Source organism: Pleurodeles waltl, chromosome 4_1 (genome assembly GCF_031143425.1).
Source record: "Pleurodeles waltl isolate 20211129_DDA chromosome 4_1, aPleWal1.hap1.20221129, whole genome shotgun sequence".
In the NCBI taxonomy this organism is placed as follows: domain Eukaryota; kingdom Metazoa; phylum Chordata; class Amphibia; order Caudata; family Salamandridae; genus Pleurodeles; species Pleurodeles waltl.
The window spans coordinates 198,502,516-198,529,907 of NC_090442.1; the positions used below are offsets into that span (position 1 = coordinate 198,502,516).

The 27,392-nt window shown below is 44.7% G+C and overlaps 1 protein-coding gene across 5 annotated transcripts in view; it reads left to right on the forward strand.

Moving 5' to 3' along the window:
- Positions 1 to 13,173: 13,173 nt before the first annotated feature.
- RAD52 (RAD52 homolog, DNA repair protein) overlaps positions 13,174 to 27,392 on the forward strand; it is a 194,007-nt gene continuing 179,788 nt past the window's right edge. For 3 of the 5 annotated variants that reach the window (XM_069228111.1, XM_069228116.1, XM_069228114.1), the window contains exon 1: positions 13,302 to 15,174. The gene's annotated coding sequence lies outside the window, so the exon portion shown is untranslated. The other 2 variants (XM_069228112.1, XM_069228115.1) reach the window with 1 other exon arrangement.

Genomic DNA, 27,392 nt, shown 5'->3' on the forward strand with positions numbered 1-27,392 from the left:
TAGCCTTTATGGCTGCACTATCCTTAGCATGGTGGTCTGACCCCATGCCAAATAGCAAGTTAGGCCCCCTGACCCTATTGGTCATGGTGGGGTTACTCCAGCTCTGGGTAACCTCTCTGGGTAAGCTAGGGGTAACCCTGGCCAAGATAAGGTTAGCAGAGGTGGATACCTCTAAAACCAGAATAGAAAGAATGGGTGGAGACATTGAAGATGCAGACAAGAGGCAATTCAGACTAGGTCCTATCACTGTGGAAGTGGGTCAGTTCCCCAAAGGGAATGACCTGAACAGAAGGATGTAAGGCAGAGTAGGCCCTGCAACTAACCAGCCTATTTCTCCTACTCTTCCTCGCCTGACAGACTAGGAAGACTCTCCCAGCTTGGGCTGAGTCTCCTGGCCTGTGGGCTGGGGGGGGCTTGTGTAAAGAAATGGCTCCCTGTTGCAGTTACCCCCCACTTTTTGCCTGATACTGATGCTGACTTGACTGAGAAGTGTGCTGGGACCCTGCTAACCAGGCCCCAGCACCAGTGTTCCTTCACCTAAAATGTACCATTGTATCCACAATTGGCACACCCTGGCATTCAGATAAGTCCCTTGTAACTGGTACTTCTAGTACCAAGGGCCCTGATGCCAAGGAAGGTCTCTAAGGGCTGCAGCATGTCTTATGCCACCCTGGAGACCTCTCACTCAGCACAGACACACTGCTTGCCAGCTTGTGTGTGCTAGTGAGGACAAAACGAGTAAGTCGACATGGCACTCCCCTCAGGGTGCCATGCCAGCCTCTCACTGCCTATGCAGTATAGGTAAGACACCCCTCTAGCAGGCCTTACAGCCCTAAGGCAGGGTGCACTATACCATAGGTGAGGGTACCAGTGCATGAGCATGGTACCCCTACAGTGTCTAAACAAAACCTTAGACATTGTAAGTGCAGGGTAGCCATAAGAGTATATGGTCTGGGAGTCTGTCAAACACGAACTCCACAGCACCATAATGGCTACACTGAAAACTGGGAAGTTTGGTATCAAACTTCTCAGCACAATAAATGCACACTGATGCCAGTGTACATTTTATTGAAAAATACACCACAGAGGGCACCTTAGAGGTGCCCCCTGAAACTTAACCGACTATCTGTGTAGGCTGACTAGTTTTAGCAGCCTGCTACAAACCGAGACATGTTGCTGGCCCCATGGGGAGAGTGCCTTTGTCACTCTGAGGCCAGTAACAAAGCCTGCACTGGGTGGAGATGCTAACACCTCCCCCAGGCAGGAGCTGTGACACCTGGCGGTGAGCCTCAAAGGCTCACCCCTTTGTCACAGCCCAGCAGGGCACTCCAGCTTAGTGGAGTTGCCCGCCCCCTCCGGCCACGGCCCCCACTTTTGGCGGCAAGGCTGGAGGGAACAAAGAAAGAAACAAGGAGGAGTCACTGGCCAGTCAGGACAGCCCCTAAGGTGTCCTGAGCTGAGGTGACTCTGACTTTTAGAAATCCTCCATCTTGCCGATGGAGGATTCCCCCAGTAGGGTTAGGATTGTGACCCCCTCCCCTTGGGAGGAGGCACAAAGAGGGTGTACCCACCCTCAGGGCTAGTAGCCATTGGCTACTAACCCCCCAGACCTAAACACGCCCTTAAATTTAGTATTTAAGGGCTACCCTGAACCCTAGAAAATTAGATTCCTGCAACTACAAGAAGAAGGACTGCCTAGCTGAAAACCCCTGCAGAGGAAGAGCAGAAGACGACAACTGCCTTGGCTCCAGAAACTCACCGGCCTGTCTCCTGCCTTCCAAAGATCCTGCTCCAGCGACGCCTTCCAAAGGGGCCAGCGACCTCGACATCCTCTGAGGACTGCCCCTGCTTCGAAAAGACAAGAAACTCCCGAGGACAGCGGACCTGCTCCAAGAAAAGCTGCAACTTTGTTTCCAGCAGCTTTAAAGAACCCTGCAAGCTCCCCGCAAGAAGCGTGAGACTTGCAACACTGCACCCGGCGACCCCGACTCGGCTGGTGGAGATCCAACACCTCAGGAGGGACCCCAGGACTACTCTGATACTGTGAGTACCAAAACCTGTCCCCCCTGAGCCCCCACAGCGCCGCCTGCAGAGGGAATCCCAAGGCTTCCCCTGACCGCGACTCTTTGAACCTAAAGTCCCGACGCCTGGGAGAGACCCTGCACCCGCAGCCCCCAGGACCTGAAGGACCGGACTTTCACTGGAGAAGCGACCCCCAGGAGTCCCTCTCCCTCGCCCAAGTGGAGGTTTCCCCGAGGAATCCCCCCCTTGCCTGCCTGCAGCGCTGAAGAGATCCCGAGATCTCTCATAGACTAACATTGCGAACCCGACGCTTGTTTCTACACTGCACCCGGCCGCCCCCGCGCTGCTGAGGGTGAAATTTCTGTGTGGACTTGTGTCCCCCCCGGTGCCCTACAAAACCCCCCTGGTCTGCCCTCCGAAGACGCGGGTACTTACCTGCAAGCAGACCGGAACCGGGGCACCCCCTTCTCTCCATTCTAGCCTATGTGTTTTGGGCACCACTTTGAACTCTGCACCTGACCGGCCCTGAGCTGCTGGTGTGGTGACTTTGGGGTTGCTCTGAACCCCCAACGGTGGGCTACCTTGGACCAAGAACTGAACCCTGTAAGTGTCTTACTTACCTGGTAAAACTAACAAATACTTACCTCCCCTAGGAACTGTGAAAATTGCACTAAGTGTCCACTTTTAAAACAGCTATTTGTGAATAACTTGAAAAGTATACATGCAATTTTGATGATTTGAAGTTCCTAAAGTACTTACCTGCAATACCTTTCGAATGAGCTATTACATGTAGAATTTGAACCTGTGGTTCTTAAAATAAACTAAGAAAAGATATTTTTCTATATAAAACCTATTGGCTGGATTTGTCTCTGAGTGTGTGTACCTCATTTATTGTCTATGTGTATGTACAACAAATGCTTAACACTACTCCTTGGATAAGCCTACTGCTCGACCACACTACCACAAAATAGAGCATTAGTATTATCTCTTTTTACCACTATTTTACCTCTAAGGGGAACCCTTGGACTCTGTGCATGCTATTCCTTACTTTGAAATAGCACATACAGAGCCAACTTCCTACACCAAGACAGCTGCAACTGTCACCAGTTTGCTAAGTTGGACAAGAACTGGGAGGTGAAGGCATTGTTGTTAAATGTCACTATCTTTGCGACCAATCACACCAGCTTACTGCTGAGGTAAGGTATAAACTCTTCCACCCATTGAAACAAACGCAGAGTTGAGATATGCTTCATGCTGCGGTGAAAGAGACAGGCTTAGTATTTGGGACTTTTTTATGTTAACCTTGAACCCGGAGATTTCCCCAAATGTGGACAATTCTGACACAAGGACAGGGAGAAATGACATCAGATCAGTGAGGGCAAAACTAAAGTCATCAACATGATGACATGTTAATTGTCTTCAAAAAAGCATCCCTATTATGATTGTGTCCGCTCTCACCGTGGTCTAGGGGCCCCATGTATGAAGCAAAAAGCAGAAGGGACAGCAGACACCCCTGCCGAGGACCCCTCTGGATTGGGAAAGGTTGAGGCGAAACGCCATTGACTCTCACTGAAGGCTGTGGTGAGCTATAGACACTCTGGACCCAGCTTAGGAATAGCCCTCCAAAACCAAATTGTTTCAAGGTCGCAAAGAGATAGGGCCAGTGTATCCTATCGAACACCTTTTTGACATTGACTGAAAAGACAGAGAGCTACCCTCAGGAACCAGTGGATCTTGTCCATAAGGTCGAAGGTGTTGTCCATGCGTTAGCGGTTGGGGATGGACCCTGGTTGGGGTCGACCAGGCCTGGCATGAGAGGGTTAAGGTGAAGGGTGAGGATGCCAATATACAGCTTGGTGTCACCATTAAGAAAGTAGATCGATAGAAGTCGCATGTAGCACTGCCTTTCCCAGGTTTAGGGATGACTGAGATGGATGCCTCAACCATAGTATCAGTGATGGCCCTGTGTCGGCAAAGGAATTAAAAAGCTGGGTCAGAGCATGACAAAACGTTTTATAAAACTGAGGAGAGTAGCAGTTGGGCCCAGGAGCTTTCATCAGCTTCAAGCGAGAAATAGCCAAAATAACTTCTTCAGTCCAGATGGGTTTCTCCAAGTTTTCAGCATTGTTAGGTGTAAAGGGGGTAATCAATGTCACCTCCAGGTAAGGGGAGATTTTATTTACAGGGCAGTCACTAGTGGTGGATAGTATTTGTGTATCTCCACAAACCTCAGATCCCTGATTATTATGTCTTATTTTGACAGTATCCCTATGAGTTTTAGCCTGAAGTCGGTAGGCCAGTATCCGGTCACCTCGGTTACTCCTGAGGTAAAATATATGCTTTAAGTGGGACAAAGCGTATTCCGCCCTGACGAGGACCAAAGTTGTAAGCGTGCCTTTTCAAACTCCCGCCATACCCTTTGGGTACCTGTGAGTTTGTGGATGGCTTTTAGCTCTAGAACCTTTTGCTACAGACCCTGTTGTTTCTCCTTCCTGGAGCAGTTGTCTGCCGCTGAGATAGCGATCAGTTCTCCCCCGACTACCAGCTTCAAGATTGTTCATTATTCCAGAGGAAGTCAGCGTTCACTTCTCACAGCGTGGCAACCGTGAACTTGGACTGCAGAAGGCTATCCTGAAGCCTTCAGTGAGAAGGCTGAATTGGGCTCTGGTCCACTGGAATAACCATTGAGAGGGGGTATGATCGGAAAATGACATGGGAACAATGTGCACATACTGGACGATGGCCTGTATTGCAGAGGAGACTAGATAGTAGTCGCTGAGGGCATATGTTTTGTGGGCTGAGAGTAATATGTGTAATCTCTGGTAGTAGGGTGGGAGAGTTGCCACATGTCCCCTAGACCACAGTTGTCCAACCATTCAAGTCCCGAAGTCGAGAAGACACCAGATTGGCCGAAATGTTGACTGGAACAGTCTAGGTCTGAATCCATAACTAGAAGCAGTACTGGTCCAGAAACCAGTGCGATTTTATCCTATGCTCACCCTTGAAGAGAAGATTGGTCTCCTGAAGGAGGCATTTGTAGATGTCAGACCATTTTGGAGAGACAGAACAACTGCCCGCTTAGTTAGGTTATTAAAGCCTCGGACATTGAGGCTGTTAAATGTAATCTCCAGGGGGCTGAGGAAGGATGTACGCCAATTTCCCACCCTCAAGGGAAGCATCCACGATGCTGGGGGGCGGGCAAAGCCAAACCAGGGAAGGATGGGGCAACTGGGCTCTGAAGCAGGTGTGGACATGTAGCCAAAAAGCAAGGTGTGAGGGATTAAGGAATATCTAACCCCCAACAACAAAACCATAAAATTAGCAAGTCCATTACAAATGGAAAACTGGAAGCTGGGCATGGTCCAGTCGAGGAAGCAGTGCATGGTCGTCACTGAGTCCAGGTGCTTAGCCAGCCCTCAGCTGCCTCAGACCAGACAGGAAAGTGTAGTCCCTGGGTGAATGTGCATTCCAAAGTCCACAAGAGCAAAAGATGTCAATGGTCATGCGGTCATCTTGCTTGTTTCAGATGCCAAACTGTGCAGTACTGCTTGACGTTCCTGAGCGCATTTGTACAGACCCGAGTGAGAGTGTTTCTTTGGTTTGCCAACTTTCTACCACAGTGACACACTTGGGGGGAGGGGGAGTGCCCCTGCGAGACTTGGTGTTGATATGGTAGGCGAGATCCCAGGTAGGTCCAGAATGTGGCAGGCCTCCCCAGCGTCATGGGTTGAAACATTTCGCCCTACCAGCATAATACCAGTCTGAAGGGATGACCCCATCCATAAGACACCTCTTTGGAGCGGAGAAACTCAACGATCAGCTTGAAGTCTCTGCGACGCTGGAGGGTGAGAATGGAGATATCATGGAAGATCCCTATTTGGTGCCTGTGGAAACTGATAGGTTGTAAGTCCCTGCTTTTTTCCATCAAATCTTCTTTGGTCTGAAAATCATGTACATAGGCCAGGATGTCTAGTGGCTTGGTGTTGGGACTCCCAGGGCAACCAACCCAGTGTACCCTGTCAAGCCGCAACACAGTGTCCTCATCCCAACCAAGGACAGAGTGGAACAGTGCTTGGACGGAGCTCTGTATATTGGAGCCCCGTAATGCTATCTGTATTTAACCACCAGCTCCATCTTGATGACTGACTCCATTTTGTACTTAGCTTAGCTTCAAATGCCGTCACATTAGTGGCACAGGTATTTTTCCACGCACAGCCTGTGAATGTGTTTTCACTCTTTCTCACCAAGGACGTGAACATAACCTGGAGGAGTAAGGGAGATAAGGATGTACCAGGCTGAGAACGTTTATTGTTAGGCAGGGTACAGCTCGGTCTTGGAAGTGCACCTTGGGATCTGGCCAGTCTCCAGCGTGTTCTTTCAACACTGACCTAGTACGGCCAACGTTTGAACAACAACTTACTCAATGGGGAGGGGGTTTCTAGAACCTTCCTCTTAAGTTTGTTTAAAGTATATAAGGTAGTGGAAGCTTGACGGCTGGGAAGAAGGGACTCATCTGAGAAGGGACGCCTTTCTCAAAAAGTAATCCCATTACGGGCATTCTCTCTCTTTTCGGGTTGTCCAGGGTTCCACGACCTGAAGTTGGCAGACAAAGGGATGATATCGGTGTCAAGCCCCATGGTGATGCATTTTTAATTCTTATTATTAGCTTTGCTTTGTCCATGTATGAATACTATATATATATATATATATCCATTGTTGAAGAATACAATTTTCTTTGTTCCTGTGATCATTATTATTCTACTACTGTGATTATTTTTAGAATTGCACGTTACTGCATTTGAAATAAAAGCTTACTATATGCTTTCCATGTATGAAACTTGGGAAGTGCCGTAATAAATCCATTACTCAAACTAAGAGTGCTGCATTCTTTGCATTCCTTTCACTGTTTTCCCTCAGTCTGAAGCAGAACAAGCCCTCAGAACCCACTTGTACACCCTAGAGCAGAGGTCTTCAAACTGTGGGACGGGCCCCCCAGGGGGGCCTCAAGTGGTCCCGGGTAGGGGGGCAAAATCTGGCCAAAAGAAGCATTATACAGACAACAGGCCTTTGTTTTCAACAAAAGCATGTTATTGCATTTTTTAAAAGGTAACAGTAATTAACTGCAATGTTTAAATAGGTCTGGACATATTTAAACATTGCCATCTTTATAAAATCTTTGTGAAAGATTCTGAGGGGGGGCCCATAGATTTTCTTTTTCAACTGGGGGGGCGTGGCATTAAGAAGTTTGGAGACCACTGCCCTAGAGGCAGACATTGTTGCAGCGGGATCGATTCTCAAGGTCCTCTGCCTGGGCCCAGAGTCGTTGTGTTGTTCATGCAGGTGGCGGAAAACCTCTTGCCTCAGCATCTCAACCTATGTGCCCCTTGCTAGTTCGTTGTTCTCCAGGGATGAAACCCGCTCACCTACAGAGTTCAAGTGTTGTTTCACATTACGCAGTTCTTGAGAGAAGTCCCTCTTGAGGTCTTCAGTATCTGCCTTGAGGGAGTCGAACAGGGATGTGAGAAAACCTGGGTCACTGGCGCTTGATCCTGGGTGGGATCTTCCTCAGAGTTCCCCTGGTGAAGTCGTTGTGGACTTGGTACTAGATCCTTGGAGGCAGGAGGGGCAGAGCTGGTGAGCATGTCACACACTTTGTGTTCGTGTTTGCCTTCCTATAGATTTTAGAGGCAATTCCAGCATCAGATTTAGTCCAGGAATTATGGGTGCAACTCGTGTGACAGGTCACACTAATATTTTTGTTTTATTATCACTTGACATGGTCAAATATGTAAAAACTCAAACTTGTACAGATCAAAGGATTATGACTTTTGAGCAGAAATTTGTACTAAGCCCCTCCTCAAATATACAAAAGATGGCTCGAGCTTAGAAGCATGCCACCTCTTGTGGGTGAGGGAAATCATTCTTAAGACGGAACTTACCCCCTTAGCAAGGTTTGTGTTTTCCTTGTTGTTCAGGACTTTCTTAACCCCTTCTGTGCCTTGGACGAGGTGATCTCGTCCAAGGCACCGGTTCCCGGGTGCCTTGGACGAGATCACCTCGTCCTGCACCCGGGGGGAGCGCTAGCGCTCCCCACTTGGGCCCCCCACCCACACACCCGGTCGTGGATGGAAGGGTAATCCCTTCCCCTTCCATCCCCCCACCCCCCCTGATTGTCACAGAGGCCTCCTCCTTCACGCTGGAAGCTCAGCTTCCAGCGCGCTCGGAAGAGAAATGCAAAGCATTTCTCTTCCGATCACGTGGAGGAGGCCGGAGAGGCTTCAAAGGGAAGGAAATTAATTTCCTTCCCTTTGAAGTCTCTCTGAGCGTTTCAAAAGCCGGATTGTAAAGCAATCCGGCTTTTGAAACGCCCACTAGACACCAGGGAATTATTTATTGTTATGAAACTGGCATGAGGGAGCGACCCCTTGGGCAAGGGTCGCTCCCAGGGGTGGGCATTTTTTTTAAGTCCTTTTCTGCCCCCTCCGGGGGCAGAAACCTCTAGGCACCAGGGATCATTTATTTATTTTTTAGGTGGGGAATGACCCCTTAGGCAAGGGTTGCTCCCCTAGGGGGCAAGTTATATTTAGGCCATTTCTGCCCCCCTTGGGGGCAGCCTGGCCTATTTTTATGAGGCCAATCTGCCCCCAAGGGGGACAGAAACCACTAGACACCAGGGAGTTGTTTTTTTCCGTGAATTTCACGCAAGGGGAGCGACCCCTTAGGCAAGGGTCGTTCCCCTGGGGGGCAAATTTATTTTAGGCCATTTCTGCCCCCCCCGTGGGGGCAGATCGGCCTATTGTTATTAGGCCGATCTGCCCCCAGGGGGGGCAGAAACCTCTAGGCGCCAGAGGTAATTTTTTTTGTGTTTTTTTTTTTGTTTGTTTGTTTTTTTAGAGATGGGGAGCAAATTGTATTTAGACCATTTCTGCCCCCCTTGGGGCCAGATCGGCTAATTTTTGTTAGGCCAATCTGCCCCCATGGGGGCAGAAACCACTTAGGCACCAGGGATTGGTGTGTGTGTATGCGTGTGTTTTCTTTAGGGAGGCAGCCCCTTGGGTAAGGGTCGCTCCCCATGGGAGCATATTACTGTTGGCCATACCTGCCCCCCATTAGTGGGCAGATGGGCCTATTTTTGGAAGGCCCATCTGCCCCAAGGGGGGGCAGAAAGCCCACCAGAGGCCAGGGAAGTTTTTTTTCCAAATATAAGAGGTTGGGGGTATGGCCATACCCCCACCCCAACTAAATGGGCCCAAAGTTGTTCTGCCCACTAGTGGGCAGATGGGGCAATTACCCCTGATTCACACCCCAGGGGTGGGGGGGGGGGGCAGAAAGTCTACTAGATGCCAGGGAATTTTTTAAAAAAACAAAAAATATTGGGTGGTGGCTACCAACCAGTATGGGCCTGGTTACGCCCCCACCTCAAATGAAGGGGGTAACAGTCTTTCAGCTCTCCCCCGCACTCTAAAACATCTTATCCCACAGCAAGCAAGAAGGCATTTGATTATTTTGGGTTTTAGTTTTACATTTGGACCATGAGAACTTGGCTTACTCTCAAAATCGTCCCACTTGGAATGGTGAGGGCTGCACTTTATGGACTTTGGGACGCTGCCATGTAGAAAAATCCACAAGACCTAGACACATCTGAACACTAAACATCTGGGTGATTCCAGACTGGTGTGTTTCACATGCACCCGCACCATTTTTGTACCCACAATCCCCTGCAAACCTCCAACTTTGCTGGAAATCACACATTTTTCCCATGTTTTTGTGATGGAACCTTCCGGAATCTGCAGAAATCCACAAAATTCATACCACCCAGCATTGTCTCATCTATACATCTATACCGATAAAAATTGTGCTGCACTTGTCAGCCTAAAAATGTTTTTGTGGAAACTGCCCTTTTGGACCCCCTTTGTTCCCCCTCAATATCGACATGTTTTTGGCTCTTCCCTTTCACAAGCACTTGGCCCACCTACACAAATGAGGTATCATTTTTATCGGGAGACTGAGGGGAACATTGGGTGGTATGAAATGTGTCCCAGTGCGGTGATCCCACACAGAAATGTGATGGAAAAATGTGATTTTTTAGCTAAATTTGAGGTTTGCTGAGGATTCTGGGTAAGAAAACATTGGGGGATCCACGCAAGTCACACCTCACTGGACTCCCTCGGGTGTCTAGTTTTGAGAAATGTCTGGGTTTGGTAGGTTTCCCTAGAAGGCTGCTGAGCCCAGGACCAAAAACGCAGGCGCCCCCCTGCAAAAACAGGTAGTTTTGTATTTGATAATTTTGATGTGTCCACGTTGTGTTTTGAGCCATTTCCTTTCGTTGGTGCAAGGCCTACCCACACAAGTGAGGTATCATTTTTATCGGGAGACTTGGGGGAACGCTGGGTGGAAGGAAATTTGTGGCTCCTCTCGGATTCCAGAACTTTCTGTCACCGAAATGTGAGGAAAATGTGTTTTTTTAGCCAAATTTTGAGGTTTGTAAAGGATTCTGGGTAACAGAACCTGGTCAGAGCCCCACAAGTCAACCCATCTTGGATTCCCCTAGGTCTCTAGTTTTAAAAAATGCACAGGTTTGGTAGGTTTCCCTAGGTGCCGGCTGAGCTAGAGGCCAAAATCTACAGGTAGGCACTTAGCAAAAAACACCTCTGTTTTCTGTAAAAAAATGGGATGTGTCCACGTTGTGTTTTGGGGCATCTCCTGTCGCGGGCGCTAGGCCTACCCACACAAGTGAGGAATCATTTGTATTGGGAGACTTGGGGGAACATAGAATAGCAAAACAAGTGTTACTGCCCCTTGTCTTTCTCTACATTTGTTCCTTCCAAATATAAGAGAGTGTGTAAAAAAGACGTCTATTTGAGAAATGCCCTGTAATTCACATGCTAGTATGGGCACCCCGGAATTCAGAGATGTGCAATAACCACTGCTCCTCAACACCTTATCTTGTGCCCATTTTGGAAATACAAAGGTTTTCTCGATAGCTATTTTTCACTCTTTATATTTCAGCAAATGAATTGCTGTATACCCGGTATAGAATGAAAACCCACTGCAGGGTGCAGCTCATTTATTGGCTCTGGGTACCTAGGGTTCTTGATGAACCTACAAGCCCTATATATCCCCGCAACCAGAAGAGTCCAGCAGACGTAACGGTATATTGCTTTAAAAAATCTGACATTGCAGGAAAAAGTTACAGAGTAAAACAAAAAATAATTGCTGTTTTTTTCACATCAATTTCAATATTTATTTTTTTCAGTTGTTATTTTCTGTAGGAAACCCTTGTAGGATCTACACAAATTACCCCTTGCTGAATTCAGAATTTTGTCTACCTTTCAGAAATGTTTAGGTTTCTGGGATCCAGCATTGGTTTCACGCCCATTTCTGTCACTGACTGGAAGGAGGCTGAAAGCACAAAAAATCGTAAAAATGGGGTATGTCCCAGTAAAATGCCAAAATTGTATTGAAAAAATTGGTTTTCTGATTCAAGTCTGCCTGTTCCTGAATGCTGGGAAGCTGGTGATTTTAGCACCGCAAACCCTTTGTTGATGCCATTTTCAGGGAAAAAACCACAAGCCTTCTTCTGGAGCCCCTTTTTCCCATTTAAAAAAAATATATATATGTTTACTGTATTTTGGCTAATTTCTTGGCCTCCTTTAGGGGAACCCACAAAGTCTGGGTACCTATAGAATCCCTAGGATGTTGGGAAAAAAGGACACAAATTTGGCGTGGGTAGCTTATGTGGACAAAAAGTTATGAGGGCCTAAGCGAGAACTATTCCAAATAGGCAAAAAAAGGTCTGGCACAGGAGGGGGAAAAGGCCTGGCAGCAAAGGGGTTAAAGACCCAGATGTTTACTTTGTGCATGATATTGGATAGATTGGGAGTTATCAGCTACAGGCCTATAAATCTTCCCTGCCCTCCTATTTGTGAGTGATTAGAATCAATGCTTTAAATGGGCCGGTACTGAGTACCGACACTTTTTTATTTTGAGAGGAAGAGTACCTATATTCTCAAGTAGAACGTAATACTATTCATTGGAGAGTACTAGCACTTCTCAGAAACAAGCAGGTACTCTGATACAGAGTACGCGCACTTCTATTTTTCCATTTCAAGCACTGATTGGAACTAATCCTGCCATTTACCTTTTCTGTCAGGTATGGGTATCTCCTCATTCGTCTTCTAACCCAGAGTTAAAATACCACTATATAGTAAACCTCTCCAAAACGTTCCATTGGCTTATGCTGCTGTAATCTGGTAAACTAACCTTCTCCACGTTATACTACATTGTGCTTACTCCAGAGTTAAAGAAGGGCCTTCATCTCTTTAAAGACTCTTTTCCATGCAAACCCCCGCCCCCCCCCCCAAAAAAGGGAACCAACTCCTACTAACCCGCAATACAAATATGATACGGGCATCTGTGGGTGATACACACCAAGATAAATAATGCGGAGTCTTGGAAATGAACAGCCACATGACATTTTACATGAAAGGGGCTATTGATACACAGACGGCATCGACTCCCACTTGGACGCAGTTCCGAGTTCACTGCAAGCGCAAATAGTTAATACAGAGGATTGCAATGACTCAGAAAGCTGGTCGCCGTACAAACCGCATACCAAATGCTGTCGAAATCGGGTTCGTGGAGGACGCGATGTTTGATAAAAGTAATAGTTATTATGGGTGGGCGGGTGTACGTTTCCCACGCCGTCTACCCAATAACGCAACTAGGAGATACCCTGCTTTAAGGAGCATCCCCGTTCTTAGGTCTGTCTTTCTCCTCTCTCTTCCTTAGGAACGGGTAGAACCTAAAGTGAAAATCAGTCGAAACGTCAAAGCTGACTGATCACATGTACTCGATGCCATCTTTGAAGGTGCAAGTCCACGTTCTCCACAATCATTCATCGATAGAAGCTTAGACTTGCATTATTAATGAGTAAGTACGACAATTTGGGCTAACAGCTCAATTTAAACATGATTCATAGTCACAAATGTGCAGTTTACGTATGCCAATTGAAGTTACTGCAATCTTCATAATTAAGTGCACTATTGGGCACATATTCGTATCTTCTGAAAACATTTATGAGAACGTTTGAAAAACACGTAATCATTCGGGAACACACCTTTGGCCCCGAGTAAAGTTGAATTGTGCAAGATGGCCGCCCCGTGGTCATAGGATGGGCGCGGGCTCAAAGTTTGCTTCCTTTTAAGTTCCCGGCATCCCTCCAGGCTCTAGCCATAGGTTGAGGCGGACTGCTAGTAAGAAGGCGAGGGCGGGTAAGTTCGAAGTGCCTATGCGTTGGATTTCTTCGCGTTATGTTGGCGCTACAGCTCACGCGAGAGGCGCTGTTATTTCTGTATGCTAGTGGAGAGGAGGTGTTTTAGAGGTCTCTTAATAGTATTTACTGTTAACCTTGGTAGCTCCCAGAGCGTGCTTGGCCGGTGAGCAGGCATGGTGCATATAATCTTCCGCACACTCCACGGAGGACGCTTTTCTTTTATTATTAACTCAGGATACATTAACTTACGCCTGAACCAGTGTCCGACGTGAAAGCTCAGACGAGTGTGGCTTTTTAGCCAACATCAACTTTTCTTCTCCGTTTTTTTTCTTTTCATAGTATGTACCCGCGACATTATCACGTTTAAAGCACGCTTAATGTTTTTTTTTATTTCCATATCTTAAGTGTGACACTTTGGCATTTTATTGTTTCGGGTTGCATAGCAATGGTGACATGGGTTACTTTTAACTCGTTGTTTGTGACTAAACTGTCATTACCGGCGTCCCTACTGAAATACCAGCGCATTCGTGTTGTTGTGGTCTGCACACTGAGTATATACTCCGATTTGATAGTGTTCATGTAAAGGTCCCTGAACCCCACCTAGTTCCAGCACTCCCCAGGTCATAACTCAAAAGTGACCCTCATACGGAGATGACAACTTTTACTTTACTTAATCTAACAACCTCTCCAAATTAATGGAGCTCAACCTATTTGGAGAGTTCGTATTGGAGAAGTTGCTCGTTGCCAGAAAGCCTTCATTACAACTGTGACAGGTCGACAGATACTTTGAGTTCCTTCCAGTCATTCAATTCCTCGCAGAGCCACCTCTAACACAGCTTTCTTACGGCGCTCCAGTTATCATATTTTTAGGTGCGGACTGTATGCCTCCTCACCGTCATGGTGCCCTCCATTGATCTTCATTTGGAGACGTTATATCTCAGTTCATTCCAGTTTTCGTCACAAAATTGCCTTTTGTCACCCTCCTATTCCAACCCATTGATTTTTTTAATCGAAAGTTCATTTTGCAGCAGCGTTTCCATATCCGAAGACAATGTAATACATCTTTGACTGGAAGGAAGCTAGGATCATTCTAACGATGTTATTGCCACCGCCATCCCCGTGCAGACAGAAGAAAAATAATTCCCCCAACCCAGACGCCAAGTTTCCCCTATGCTGTGTACATTATATTAAGCAGCACTTTGCATTCTGAGAGCAGTAGTTCTGACTCTTATTATATATATATATTGCCCCATTTCTTTGCAAAGTACTGCCAGTTGAAACGCTACGACTGGCTGAAATCGTGCCGAGAACCACATTTAAGCACAGAATGAGTCTGTCCGGTGCAGGTGCACAAACTGTTGCGTTTACACATACTGCTGTCTTTGTTGAGAAGGCACGTGCCTTCATGGCGCTTTCACCCACTTCACTACAGGTACTCATTAACACGGTTTAACATATAGTTTGGCAATACAATGTGGCAGATTACGAAAATTATAGCCTCTGCCTCACTTAAAAGTCATGGCTGTGAGGTCAGCTGGAATGCTGTACATTTCTACTGACTAAATGTGCTCCCTTGGACCCTCTTTTAGTGCGGTGGCCTTTTGATTCCACCCGGTAGTAATGAGCTTTGCGACTGTATCTAGAGCAGGTTTCTCCAACCAGTCGATTGTGAGCTACCAATAGCTCCCAGACACCTTCAGAGTAGCTCACAGGCTGGTGTTCATTTTTAAATAACCACAGTCAGGTTTTTCCTTTTAAAGTTAGGGGAAAGCTGTGTTTATTTTACATTATTATCATCAGGCTGAGGATGGCTGGGCCTTATAGGGAGCAGTGTTGGAGTCCGATGTATGACCCAGGTGAAGAACTGAAGAATTAAGGTATTTAACTCTTATATAAAAGTGTTTGCCAACTCAATATTGGAGGTGAAAACAAAATTATATTTCTGTATGTTTTTAAATCGGTGAAAATGAAAAGTTGCCTTATGATTTAATTAATTTTTAATTTTCTCAATTTTTCAAAGTGTTGCATTTACAAACTGGAGGTTTCATGCTCCCAGTGGCCACAAGAACACTGTGCCATATTTATAATTGTAAAACAGTCATTTTTTTAAATGAGAGAAATTTAAAGTGCAGAAAATGTTCCACATTATGCTAGCTATATTACATTTCTCCCAATTAAAAAATGGTTGTATGTTATATGTGTAACAATGCCACAAATGGCAAAAGGTATGTTCTGTGCCACACGTACGTATGACACAGGCTCTCAGTTACCCTTACAGATATATCCCCAAAGACCACGCTCTCACTGACACACATAGCAGCCCTGTCATAGTGCCCCTAGTCAAATTAATTGTTTTTCAAACCATAGTATCTGGCTCTATGGACATTATGCTTAAAGTCAAGAAAGCTGAGTGTGGGAATGTCTGGTGATAATGCACGAGTTGTTTAGCCTTCAGTAGCTCTCAACGATTTTCACTGATCAGAAGTAGCTCTCACTACAGAAAAGGTTGAAGACCCCTGGTCTAGAGTATCAGGGCGCTGTGCGGTCTAGGAATGGTGAAGCTTGAAACATTAAGAAGGAAGCTGTGGGAGGGTAGACTGAAGACATACAGCTATTGTGTAGAACAAACTGAGGTGTATATGATGTGACATGATAGCCAGGTCTAGGGTTGAGGCTGGAAGACAGTTCAAGTTTCACATTGGGTGTCACTGTGTCATAAAATGGTGTTCTGACTACTTGCTCATTCGATACCTGGTCTCATCACAGAACGGTAGTTTCATATATGTGCCGATTTTAATTTCGATTCTATAAGAAAGTGTGAAGTACACAAGTGTGTAACTATGAAAGTAAAAAAAATAAAATGTAACGTGTGAGAGAGCGGAATTGGAAAAGTGGAGCAGATGAAGACAGTGATGTTGAAGGAGATTAAGCTTGAGACGCCCACCTGTTTCATCCCCCTTAAAACACAGGTTTAGGCCAGTTTCCTCACAAGTTGCACATCTTCATGACTGTGTGGCACTGAGTTTTCTCTGTGACGTATAGTTGAGATGTCTACTGGTTGGCCATACAGCCAGCAGAGGCTTTGATAACTACTGATAAGCCTCAAAGAAAATGTTCATGGAAGCGGAAAACAGACATGACCAGACACAGCCAGCTGGCCCATTGTGTTCTCTACCCCATGTACCAATACGTAGGCTGTGGACATTCTGCTCGATGAAGGAGAGCTCAGAGCCACAGATATTTCCCTTACAGGGTACGGTTTCACACTGCTGGGTCGGTCATGTCATCTCATCTCAAAGACCTAAGCGGCTTGTGTCTGTACCAGTCCTGGTTGCAAGGCAGAACCAAGAACCATAGTTATTGTGGCACTGAATTCAGCCCCAACATCGTGTGCACCAAGGATGCTTGTGTATACAAGTCACATGAACCTTTTTTTTGTTTACCAATCCAATCGGATCAGTTAATTAAAAAAATAAAGTTGCGTGTGAGAGGAAGCAACACATCGGCAAAAGCAACATGGAGGGCAGGGTGAGCGGAATCATGACGGTGGGGGAAAGCAACACAAGGCCTGGGAGAAGCAATCTAAGGGCAATAGGTAGGAGGAAGTAATATGGGGGCACAGGTGGGACAGCGGCATATGGGAGAGAACAGTAGGGGAGCGGAAAAAAGCAAACTGGAGAGAGAGAGAGAGCAACATGGAGCTGGGAGGTACACAGCCAAGAAAGTATTGGGGTGAGAAGCACACTAAGGTGAGTGCTTTATGGAGAGGGTGGGGGAGAAGCACACAGGTGAGAGCAAGTGGGATGTAAGGGGGCAAAGTACACGAGAGAGACAGCTGGAAAACACAGGCACTCTTGTGGAGTGCTTAAACAAAAAGAAAAAAAGTAGCTTTTGGAAAAAATTACCAATGGAAGGAGACAAGTAATGTGTCCATGCCCCCAGAGAGGGACAAACACAAGATGAGAAAGTAAAACCCATTCAAGGAAACAAACAAGAATCAAGCAAATGAGTGAGAATAAAGCCAATCAGTGGTAAGTAATGGGCGGGCTTAAAGGCTGCTGTAAGTTGACAATAGGTCTTTTTGCCTACAGACAGCTTGCCATGTCTAGTAGGCAAGAGCTAAATAACATTTTCTTAGAATTTGTTTATGCAATGACACATTCCTATTAATTTTGAAATTCCAGCTTTCACTTTTGAATGTTGTTTTGCTGTGTAGTGATACCTGCCGTAGTCATTGACAAAGTTGCAACCACATGTGTAGGTGTTAAGAGTGCTGTGATCACAGTTTGTGACACTTTAAAAAAAATCTTTTAAATACCTGTGCTGTTTTGCTGACATTAAGTGAGCATACATCAAAAAAAAAATGTAAGTCTTGGTTACAGACTGCTTTGGCCTAGGCACATTTTGGTCTCCATGTTTGATTGTTTACATTGGAACTTTTCACGGCTTACTTGAGGGGACTTTTTGTGTGTGTGTGTGTGTGTGTGTGTGTGTGTATATATATATATATATATATATAGACAACAAAGCGGTCCTAATTGCGGTGCGCTTCTAAAGGCTGGTGCACACGTAAGGGACGGGCCTTCCCTTATTCATTTTACCAAACAATTGTGAATCTGTTGCACTCCAGGAGAGTTATTCACTTTATTATAATTATGTACAACACCAAAACCACCACCCATGATAAGCAATTTGATTACTAAACAAAAATCAGATATCAAAACAGCATATGATTTGATGCACGATCTAGAAGGCCATGAGCTATCTGAAACTAAAGTATTGGAAGAATTAGAAATGAATATGGAAGGACATAAACACACTAATTTTAAGCCAAAATCAAAATTCTGTCCAGCGTTGTCGCCAGGCAACAGGATTGATACATTTCATGATCTTGTTATGGAAGAACTAGAGCAATTGGAAAATATTAAACAGACGAGAACATCACTTTGCAAGAACAAGAGGCTCTTAAGGGGGTTATGACCAATTACAACTTGGAAATTAAACCAGCTGATAAAGGTGGCAAAATACTGATCATGGAGAAAGAAAACTATGGAGGAAGCATACCACCAACTCAATGTGAGTACTCACTATTCAAAACTCAAGACCAATCCTATTAATGAGTTAACAATGGAGCTGAATAAACATCTGTACAAGTGGTACAAAGAAGGGTTGTTAAATGATGGTGAGAGATCATTTTTGAGGAATGACAGCCCTATTGTACCCACAATATATTTTCTTCCTAAAATACACAAATGTGTTAAGAACCCTCTCGGGCGACCGATAATATCAAGTTGTGGATCCCTGTATGAGAACATATCAATATATGTAGATTACTTCCTAGCTCCTCTGGTATTGAATCTCAGATCATATATAAGAGACACTGGTGACTTTTTGAGAATACTAGCTGAAATAGGATGGGAAGAAGGATACAAGCTAGTAACTATTGATGTAGTATCCTTATATACATTGATAAGTCATGAGTTTGGCCTAACAGCAGTACAATATTTTCTACAACAGAGAGACATGAAGGAACTAAAACATTCTCAAATGCAATTGAAGATGATTGAATTGTGCTTGAGTAACAATATTTTTCTTTTCAATCATCAAATAAATGCACAAATATGTGGGACGGTGATGGGAGTTTCCTTTTCACCGAGTTACGCCAACCTTACCATGAGTTGGTGGGAAAAGCACATAGCCTGGGGGGGACGAGAATGAGAAATATGCAGAGAAAGCAATAATTTGGCTAAGATACATAGATGATTTATTTATTGTCTGGAATGCAACAGAGACAGAGTACCTGAAATATTTTGAAAAGTTGAATAACAATGAGGTGGGACTACAACTTACATATAACATTAGTACCAACAATGTTCAATTTTTGGATGTATTGATATGCATAGAAAATAATAAGATTGAGACCACATTATATCGAAAAACAACATCAACAAACAGCATATTGAATGGAGAGAGCAAAATCGTTAAAGAAAAGTAGACCATATGGTGAGTTTATTAGGATGCAAGGTAACTGTTCTACAGCACAGGAAATGGACGTGAAATTTGCTAAAACAAACAGAGATTCATCCAGAGGAAATATAAATACAAAGATATAAAATCTTGTTAACAAAAAGCAAGGTCCCTAACAAGAACTCAAATATTAAATATGTCAGTGATAAAGAAAAGGAATGAAGATTCTAATATAAGAATGGTGATGACATATAGCAAAGAAAGTCATCTAATTCTCAATAAATATTGGGATATAATAAAGAAAGACCCAGATGTTGGAAAATTACTTGGAGTCAGGCCCATGATCACATATAAGAAGGTACCGTCACTGCAAGATCTCCTGGTAAGGAGCCATTTTTAAATGAACAAACTGTCATTGCCTTCTGGGCAATATTCAAGACTGGATGACGGAACGCAACATCCTTAGTCCCCTGCAGGCAGGTTTTCACAAAAAAATATCTACCATTGAGCAAGCCCTTAGGTTTCTGCTCTTATACTGGAAAACCGATTTTATTGGTAAAGGGAACCTATATGTTGCTTTTGTGGACTTGAAATCCGCATTCGATTTAGTACCCCGTAACAAGCTGTGGGAAGTTCTTTCCCTAATGGGAATCCCCGAGCAGATTCTTGTATTACTAACTCTGCTCCATGAGGGTAACTATGCATGTATCAGGTGGGACGATAGGGGGCAGTTAACTGACAGAATTCAGGTGTCAAGGGGTGTGTGGCAAGGTTGTATCCTTGTCCCCACCCTGTTCTCCCTGTACATAAATTATATTGTCCCCTCTTTACTCAGACTGGAGGCTGACGCACCATTGCTAAGCACACTGAAAATTCCGGTCCTGCTCTTTGCAGACGATACACTCCTGATATCCAAGACCCAAGTGTATTACGTAAACTTCTCGTGTGTTTTGAGGAATTTTGCTTCACATGGGGAGTTGAAATCAATGCCTCTAAAACAACATTGATGACACTTAACCCACCCAGATCATTTAGAGGAAAGTTCACTCTTGAGCGAACTCCAATTGAAAAGGTTGGCACTTTTAGTTAACTGGGCATAATGTTAACTGAGAAAATGTCTTGGAAATCACACATTGCAAAGCAAGGACTGAAGTTAAAACAAACAACGGGGGTCTTAATAAAGGAATGTAACCTCTCACATACTAAACCAATACGCCTGCAATCCGGATATATGAAACCAAGGCAGTAAGTTCAGCCCTCTACGAGGCTGAACTTTGGGGCTATGCCAAAGCCCAAGAAATAAAGGTTTCTGAAAATAATTTCTTAAGAAATCTAGTGTCCCTCATGCCAAGTACTCCACTGTTTCCCCTTTTTAAAGACCTAGGCATAAAAAGCATTGACCTCAAAGCCCACCTGCGTCCCCTCTTGTATTGACGGCGTCTTTGGACCACCCCGGAGCTTGCCTCCTTTTCTATAGCCCTGCGGGTCATCTTAGAAGCTGACTACGCTCATAGTATCCCCTGGTTCAGACACAGCAAGGGGCTACTTTACTCTCTTGGGCTTAGAGAACTTTGGGATTCCCCAACCACTACTTCCCTCCCTTCAAAAAGTGATCTTGAAAAATTGTACTGGCATATGGTAGATTCTGAAGACCTGAGGGTTGCTCTTCACTCTACACTATCATGTGACTTCACCATCCTAAAAGAGACGTGCAAATATGAGGCTTTCTGGGACATAATCAAGGTGCCAAGAGAAAGGAAGTTGTACTTCCAGTTACGTATTGGCACCCTGCCATTAAGACTGTTTACTAGTTGCTGGTCACATGACGAAATAACCATATGCCGAGCTTGTAAAGCACACATTGAAAACCTCCCTCACGTCCTACGTGTCTGCCCTGCATACACTGCCTCACGCAGAAAATGGCTGGCCCCGGTTTGTAGACTGCTGGGAGTTTGCAGGTCCGACTTAGCTCTCCGAATTCTTAGATCAGGCACTCTCCCTATGCTATTGATTGCTGTTGCCAAATTCCTTGGGGCAAGTTGGATTGTCAGAGGGAAACGTCTACCTGTATAATGGTTTTACCAAGAATGGTTAAACTTACTCTGGGAGTATATTTTATTTAATTTGATTATTTTATCTAATCACGTACTGTATATATTTTATTTAATTCTGTGTCATTATTTATTCTTGCTGTGCTTTTGTGGCTCTTGTAGCCAAAATAAAGTCCTTTTAACTGACTGACAGAAATGAACAAATCATCAAATTGGTTAATGACTCAGGGGAATGGCTTTATATGTTGTGGGAAATGCAAAGCATGTCATATAGGGATAAACACAAAAGCATACAAAGACTCTAATGGTAACAAGATGGCGATTAATAAAAGGATCACATGTAATACCACTCATGTAGTGTATGTAATTGAATGCTTTTGTTGACTACGATATGTGGGAAGCACGATATGTCCCCTAAAGAAACGAATTTTGGAGCACATTAGAGCTGTACAGAACAAAGACTTGAATTATGCCATGGCAAAACATTTGTCAATACATGATGGAAAGGACTGGAAAAATATGAGATTCTTTGGCATTGCAAGTATTGACAAGGATGAAAGAGGAGGAGATCATGAATTGAAACTGAGGCGTTTGGAATCACGATTGATTATACAGTTAAGAACTAAGGCCCTCATTACGATCCACGCTGGCGGTCAATAGATGACCGCCAGCGCGACTACCCCCCGCCGGGCGTATAATGTTTTCCCCGCTGGGCGAAAACAGTGTTTCTGCCCGCCGGCCCAGCGGGGAATAGGGCTGTAACATTGACAGCGGCTCCAAATGGTGCTGCCGCCAATATTGGTGTGCGGCGGGTGCAGCAGCACCCTTCGCGCACCTGCAGGATGGGGCACTGCACGGGGGCTCCTGCACTGCCCATGCCAGGTGCATTGGCAGTGTAGGAGCCCCGGAGCACCCATTACGCCAGCCTTTTTCTGGCGAGGGAACCTGCCAGGGAAAGGCTGGAGGCAAAAGGGATAAGTATCCGAGGGGCAGTGCTGCCATGTCAGAAAATGATTCCCTCCATCGTCAGGCTGCCTGTTGGCGGCAGCCTGGCTACGGAGGAGGGCCAACATAGGCAGCCCTCACTGTGTCCAGAATATGGCGGTTCAGACCGCCATGCCGGTGGTGGTCTTTGCCCCCGCCGCCAGCTTGGCGGTCTGAACTGCTAGGGTTCATAATGACCCCCTATCACTCCGAAGGGTTTAAATGGAGATGAAGAACTTTACAGTCACCTATAAAAGGAGAAACTGCCCATTATAACCAAGTGATTAAGACATTTGAGTTACCAAGAATACAGGGTTGAGATATAACATGGATTAGAAATACATTGTATGTTGAAATAACAGAGAAAAAAGAGAATACATAATTTTTTTTATAATATTGGATATGTAAATGGTTAAAAGGGATCAGTGAACTCAAAGTGATAACATTGAGAAATATAGAGAAAATATGATTAATGATGAAATGTGACTCTCTAGATAGAGATAATATGGAATAAGAAGAAAGAAAATAAAAGGAGAGTGTCACTGTACCAGGATGAATAAGATATGAAGAAACATGGCTGTAGATTAATCAGTGCAATTATAAATTTGAAAGATCGGTTATATACGCGCTGTATTGGGGGTAATGATGAAAAATGTTAATTTGATGAGCAGTTTCATAAATAAGGTTTATTGAATATACTATTAATACTTTTTTGCACCATGTTATGATGAGAAACACATTTAGTGTTCTCATATGGAGTATACACGAAATGATTGGATTAAATTAGTTATTTTTTATATTTTTTCACTACGTTTCCCACAACGCATTGCTATTGTGTTTGAAAAAAATATAAAAGTGAGACACAGAAAATGCACTCACAAACTGTGAACAAGACCTGTTGATTGAAAGGTGGTGGTTTTGATGTTGTACATAATTATAATAAAGTGAATAACTCTCCTGGAGTGCAACGGATTCACAATTGTTTGGTTTGGCTATATATATATATATATATATATATATATATATATATATAATTTTACCACTCCATGGGAGTGCATGTTTTTCCTGGCTCTTCTTCTTCTTCTTTTTTTTTTTTTTTTTTTTTTTTTTTTTTTTTTTTTTTTTAAACCTTTCCTATTTCTGTTCATTCAGTTTTGTTTAAATTTCACTTTTATGGCAGTCCGGATGTTGATTGCTGCCAGACCCTTCACTTTCCTTTTGCTTCCATCCTGTGTGCTGTTGTCAATCTTTCCCCATTCCGCCTGCTCCCCATCCTGCTTCCTGTGTTGTCAAATTTTTTATTTATTATTATTTTTTTTTTATGATGGCTTGGCAGCTGCCAAGTGCTGTTTCTGTCCTTTTCATTTTTTCTCTTACATTTTAAAGTACTGTGTAAACTTGACCACTTGCTATGATGGAGCAGTAAATTAAAATGGTGGCATGTGCCATGTCCGCATGCATGCATATGATGCACATGTACATAATATGAAACCCATTCCAAAATTTCAGACCGTGTGTGGATCTAGAACATTGGTGTTTTAAGTTTTTAATATCATCTTGTGTCAGGTAAAAAAAAAAAAAAAAAAGATTAATTAGCCCCCCCCCCTAGAATAGCCAGCATATTTTGGCACAGTTATTTTATAACAAAATCATCTCTAAACATATTAATTCAAACATTACAGTTATGTTCAGCGATTCCTTAAAAAAAATGCAATGAAATACAAGTTTACCATCATTTCATGGGAAGGGAATCCTGGTCTTGCAGAAGTGTAAGTGGCCACAATGTGATCTTTTATCGGAAATTTGAGGCTGGGGTGGTTTATATGGGTTATGAAGAGCCCCCTCCTTTGACACCTGCTCTTAGCCAAGGCATGAGTGTCAAAATGTGTTACTGGTGGTCCATTGCAGATTGTCTCCCTGCCACCCTTTTATTGTTTCCACCAAAAACACAACACTGTTTTGAAAATGATGCTCCGCTTGGCCAGTGCCTGGCACCACCCAGGATCAATTGAGACTTCCCAGTTTGAAGACCTCTAATCTAGAAGTATGCTTTTGCATCCTGGTGGCATCAGGCAGCGGCAAAGTCAATCAGCTATTTAAATCTGAGACCTATTACCTTTGCCACTGCTGTGTACATAGCAAGCTTCCATTAAATGACTTTCCGTGTTCTGATGGTGACTTCACCAACTCTTGCCTGAGGTTTTGACACATCAACAGTACTGTAGTTGCTGATTGTTAGCGCTCAAGCGGGCACCATTGTTTGCTATCCCTGCAAGTTCTCTTTGCCTAATATACATGTCAGTTTGAATTTTTTTTTTTTTTTTTTTTTTTTTACACTGCTTACCCCTTTTCATAAGTGCACCTAAGGATACTGGATTTCCTCCTCCCTACAGCAAACTATTTCTATTACTTTTGTTATGAGAAGTAGCCCTCACTATCTGAGTCTCACTTACAGTAAATTCACAGTAATTGGACTAAGTGTGCTAAGCTTCTGTGTCTGCCTTTCAAGGTAAGGCTGCTGCTGCACAGCTAGGCTAAGAGTCTGTGGGCTGGTTACATTTGTGTGACGTGTGCTTCATGTGCGACTACCGCCTTGCTCAACCTTGGATCTGCACACAGGTAGCCTGTAGCAGAAAGGGTTTTTCAGGGATTGCTACTAACCTGGGGTAGGCCTTATAATATGAGTAGGCACTCATAGTTTAGGTCTGTAGTGCTTACACAGGTCTATGGTGCTTATCCTGTGTACACATTATTGGCAAAATCTGCCCTAAAGTACAGTTTCACACTGCTTAGGCCTACAGGTTCCTGCTAGGTTCCAATTTGTGTGTAAACATGCACCCTGAATGTAAATTTGTAGTCCCTAACATACCACATACATACATTGTGGCACTTTAAGAATTGTCCTATTTCTAACGCTCAGCTCAGAATCAGATTCCTGGCCTTTGTCCTCATTACTGGGTCAGGTTAATTACTCTTCTCCTCAGCAGTGTGATCACAAACCTTCTGTACATGATAGACCAATTAACAGTGCTTGACCCGGTTCCCACGAAATAAAGGGGTGGGGAGGAAATCTGTTTCTGATAATTAGCTTAGCATTCTGCACCTGAGCTAGGACAGCCTAGGCCTACTGGAACCAAGGAGGAGGGCCATACCTTTAGAGCAAACACAAGATGGGGACTCTCCTTTGAAGTTTTGGTGGGACAGGATCACAATGCTGTGTTTTCAAGGTGCAGAGCTGTGGCTCTCAGGGGAGCACCTTGCACAGACCACTTGAAGTCTCCATATTGGGTTGTCTTAGAATGCTGTGAAGGAGGATTGAGACTGGTGGAGTGATGATGTTGCATTCTTAGGATTGGACTGGGGTACATGGCTTCTAGAACTTTTCACCCCTACTTAAAAGCCTCTGCGTAAGGAGAAACGGATAAGACAGCACTGGACTTGGGAGTGACGATGGCCAAAGGGTGCCCAGCTGAAAGAAGCTACCTGATGCCAGTTAGGCCCTGGTCTCAGGGTGCCCTTACAGCTCTTGGGTGGGTGGCTGTTGGCCTCCGGATGGGCCCTCGCCCACAGACATTCACCTTGAATCTGGTTCCCCCCCCACCCCCACTGCTTCTGGTCATTCCTCCTTGATTCTCTGGCACATCCTTCTTATCTCACCCTCCTTGCATGCGGACATCATTGACCCATGACCTTTCCTTTGACCCTCCATAGTGCCATATGGGGAACCAAGCACTTTTACACAGCCCAGAGTAAGAAAGGTCTTCACCCCCTGTTTAGACCAAAAGAAAGTGGGACCCAAAGTCTTGTGGGATTTTGGGAATCTGCGACAGCAACCATTTTGGGCATGGTACTATAAATACTGTGCCCACTTGTATTAGCCTTTGCTTGGCTTTGAGTTTTCTTTCTGTGTGAACCCCCTGATTGTCCTGCTTACCTGATCCTGGAACTCCTGCTTCTTCACCCCTGGTGGCAGCTCCTTCTTCTGGACTTTGCAGCTCGCCCTGAAAAGAAAGGACAAAAGACAAAGATATGTAAATGAATCTCAGTTTTCAGTTTTGGGATACTAAGGGAACTTTAATGCATATTGCATTATTGGTTAGTGATCTAGGGCCCCGGTTTAGATATTGGTGAACAAGTTACTTCGTAACAGTGGTGACTGATATCCAGTCCTCCAAAATCCAAATCCCATTCTATCATATGGGATTTAGATTTTGGTGGACGGGATATCCATCACTGTTGTGACGGAGTAACTTGTCCGCCAATATCTAAATCGGGCCCCTAGTCCCTATTAATCAATGTGATTGTTTTCCCTAGAATATAACCATTGAGAGACTCCTGAGAAGAGCATCATGCACACAATTCACCTCCAGATCAGTTCCTGAAAGCAGTTCATTGTAGCCTTCTGGTGCCACCCAGCTGAGGAGTGTCTTCTCCCTACCCTTGTTTACCCCAATCTCTTTCCCCCCCAGGGATTAGTCACCAACACCCGTACACTTTACCTTGTTGAGAATTAAATCACTCTGGACTGGGAGGAAGATCTTTGCTCCCCCAAATTCCTGGACTTCAGGTGAGTGGACACATGTCAACACCACTTCAAGAACAGACTTTTGGACTTTGACTCCAGCTGACCTCCAAGAATAGGATGGGTCTCTCCAGTACCAGTGGTGCTGGACCCCTTATGTCCTCTGATCATTTGGGTGAATGGACCTGTTGGAGGGGACCCTGGATTGTTCCCCTGGACCTTCTGTGGACTAGCCCTTGACACTGCTGACCCACCAATGCTCTTCAAGAAGCCAGGGACTCTGGGACTGGAGAAGAGCAGTTGGGGTGCTGCTTTGCTGACTGGTTGCAGAGATGCTGTCTAAAATGGCCTCACCAACAGAAGAGCACAAGGGGCCAGGTAGAGGATAGGTCTGGCGCAGGGCACCAGAAAATCTAGCTTCACACACAGACCTCCCATTTAGAGGCCAGGAGGCAGATGCTCCTAGTGGTTAAGGGTTGCCATCAGGGTCAAAGTGAGACCAGATTTGTTGAAATTGTCCAACAGGCCTGAGATATGGGCCTGCAAAAGCTCACCTCACCAGGGTTAAAGA